Genomic DNA, 3530 nt, shown 5'->3' on the forward strand with positions numbered 1-3530 from the left:
ACTATTGACGTGAACTGCATAATGTGCAAACTCGTTGCTGTTAAATACAAAACGAAAATTGTTTTCGTTCCTCTTATTCACACTCTAGACATGGAAAAACAGTAAGTTTTAGAGAGGTTGACGTTCAAATTTATAAATATATTTCTTATATATAAATATGTGTAATCCAATCGAATGAAAAAGAATACAAAATTGTACAGAAGGCCTTTAAAATTACACACTCAAACAAAGTTCCATCTAATTTAATTGATCAAAACTTCGACACGAGATGCCATGTCAATATCCATATGCGAATCTTCATCTGACTCTTCGTGGTCAGTTGAATCAGTTGTAATATTATCAATCAGTCCATCACCATCCTCGGCATCGTCAACTACAGCAGCATCAATTGACTCTTGGTTAGAATGATACGCTCCACTACGATTGTCGTCATCAACCAGACCATCAACTGGTACAACTGCCTCATCGCCTTTCACTCGTTTGCGGCGACACGTGGATCTGCGCAACTGCTTACTAGAAGATCTTGCTTTCGAGTAGCGGAAAAGTCGATTCTTGCAAAATGATTCCAATTTTACTCTCGTATACGTTGGGTCACCGATGCTTACTATTGCGAAGAGAAGTTGTAGAACATTGGCAAATTCGCGAAAACCTCTTTTTGACTTATTTCCTCGGTTGTTTCCGGTCCAAGTAAAATTATTCCAAAACGGTCGTGTGAAAAGAATGTCCACAATTATTTAGCTTGCAGAATAACTTTTTCCGTAGTAACTAGTAGGGGGAATAATTTTTGTGAGTATTTGATCTGAAACATAAATCACATTTAGTTGATGCCTAAATGAAAATAAAAGCAAATTTTAAAGCTTAAAACTTACGTATTCCTCAAATACATGTTTGTTGGCCAACATTTTATTGAAGTTGATTAAGTCGTCCTTGTCGTTTATGTGACTATGTTTTTCAACTGAATTTCCTGCTTGTGGCTTAGATTCATCTCTACAATCCATATGTAGCATTGTAGCAAAACGCGGGAAGCTTTTGTCCAAACAATCTTCAACCACTTGTCGAATCGATGTTTTAATGCCCTCGATAATATCTAGCTTCATTTGAATCATTTCGTTCCTCATATCCGTCACTTCAGTCCTCAAGGTGGTTACTGCAGAGCCCAGCTCTGTTATGTTGGACTTCAACGATGTCACAACGCTTGTTATTTCGCCTAACGAATCTACAGGGTTGCCTGAAATCACGAAGTAACGTACACGTGAATATTCGTAATAGGTAAAAATAAAAAAACACAAAGCATTCATATGTACCTAGTTCTCCTGCGGCTCCAGAATTGTTTGACGGTGGGTCGATGTAAATGATGTTCTCATCAGTCAGATATATAGACGAAATGCCGGTTGATCATCTGAAAGCTCTAATAGAGCGGCCGAAGTCACATCTATAAAAAAATATATGATAATAGGCGTGTGTTTGCAAAATTTGGATATAAAGGGTGACAAATATGGCGTCCAGCAGCAAAAGCAGCTATATTTACGTACAGCAGATATTTTTAACGTCCAGCAGATAGTTTTCACGAATTTATAGTAAATATCAGAATATTATGACAGTAGTTAACGTGATTTTCGCTTGCTGGTATCACACTGGGAGAGGGAGTTGATAATTGAGAATATTTACCTTTAGAATTGGCCTTTCCTTCCTTGTTTTGTGAATTCAAATGGGGTTGTGAATGTTGTGGCATAATAATGCTACAGGTACCAGGACCACCTGGATCCAGTGATTGCTCAGTTTGGATTGATATGGTAGGTTTGGCCAATCCCATTGGCCGAGTATCGAAATCCTTCGTTTGCAGTAAATGACGAGGTGGTTCGTTTTTTTCAGTTCCAGGAATCTGTCCCTGATGCGATCGTGTTTGCAACTGGATCATTTTGTTATAATCTTCAGGAGGGCGTGATTCAATCTTCTGATTTCTCCGGTGCTTCAGTGACTTCCGCTTAGCTTCGATGTCCGATACTTCCTGCTTAAGTAGGTCTTCAGCAGCAGCTTCCGCGGCTTGTAGGCTTTTATATTTACGACCCATAATGGCAGGAATCTTTTTTGTGGAACCATTAAATTCAATTCCACCAGTACGCAGCTTCTCCAGCTTGTCGTTGGAGGGAAGCTTAGGCCACATCAGATAGCCGTCGTGCATCCACGAAACTGGAACAGCCAGTACACGCAGCTGCTGCTTCTCGAAAAATTGAGCCACAGCAAACATCTGCGAACAACTCGGATCAATCATACTATTTTACATCATATCTTTTTTGGAAACTCACCTTTAATTGTTGTTGATAGCAGTAAATTCACTTATTTGCTTCAAACATCGACACCGTTTTTTTTTTCGAACGACCATGACAGTTCAATCTGAATGTAAACAATGAGTATTCCCGCAGAAAGTTACAAACTAACTCGCACTGCGAAATCCAATTAGATTCTTGCTTTACGATGTCTCGTAGTCATTTATGCGATGAAATTAGAAAGTTATTACCAAAATATATGGATTTCGGACAACGAGACCATGGAGGAGTGGAAAGAATGATGCTTGATAATTCAAGAGTTCGAGGTTCGAGTCCGGATACATACACACATTACAGCGTGTGTTCTCACAGGAAACAGAAAGGTAATAAATTAAAGACTGATATTTGCAATTTCCTGGAATAGCAATAAATAATAGGGAAATGTATGAAATAGCAGTAGATAAATAATAATTGCTACGGTTCGCTGTTTTTTTTTAATTTTGAGGCATGATTTTGGTCGCATAATGTTCTAAACTAAAACGCAGTAATGTATGGCGAACATCGCATAAATATCTGAAATAATTTGCTAACGCTGACTTGTAAGGTCGCATTAAGTAATGAACAAACCCGTATTGTATATTCAAGCATCACTTATAGTTTCGTTTCAAATCGCAAACATGAAGTTGTGAAGTCGCATTGAATAATGAAACAACTCGAAAGCTTTAACAGTTAATGTCGTATTTAAGAACTTTTTTCATCGTAAAAGTTTCTTGATGTTTCAGGAATGCATGTATATCGCCTCCACTTTTGCGCGTATAAGGACCGTTCGCAGCATCTTGTGCGATGTAACTATCACGTATAAATGTACGTATAATGCAATGACTGTTTGTATTATACGTGTAAATTGGTTGTCTGGGCAGTAGCTTCGATACGAAAACTGGTCTGAAGCACTTTTTAACCGTTACGCATCATGTTTCGACTTTGACGCTAGCCGCTAGATTTTGAATAATCGTTATTTAACACTGGCTCGTAGTCCTTAGGTTAGGGAATCAGTTGGGCCTGAGGTTCAGGTGATGTATTTTTCACAAATAAACAAATATACTATTCAGGTAGGCTGTCTCACTAGCGCCATCTTGTCTATAGCATCCGAGGCAACACTTTTCTTACTTCAACCGCCTGCTCCGAGTCAGACGCTATCGTGGACCGCCCTAACCTGGGTAACAGAAGCTCAGAAAAGCTAGGCTTTCCTTCAGTGAGGTCAAC

General features: G+C 38.8%; 1 pseudogene; it reads right to left on the reverse strand.

Moving 5' to 3' along the window:
* Positions 1–242: 242 nt before the first annotated feature.
* Positions 243–2272, reverse strand: LOC129720649 (uncharacterized; annotated as a pseudogene).
* Between the last annotated feature and the right edge of the window lie 1258 nt (positions 2273–3530).

This window comes from Wyeomyia smithii, chromosome 2 (assembly GCF_029784165.1).
Source record: "Wyeomyia smithii strain HCP4-BCI-WySm-NY-G18 chromosome 2, ASM2978416v1, whole genome shotgun sequence".
NCBI classification, from domain to species: domain Eukaryota; kingdom Metazoa; phylum Arthropoda; class Insecta; order Diptera; family Culicidae; genus Wyeomyia; species Wyeomyia smithii.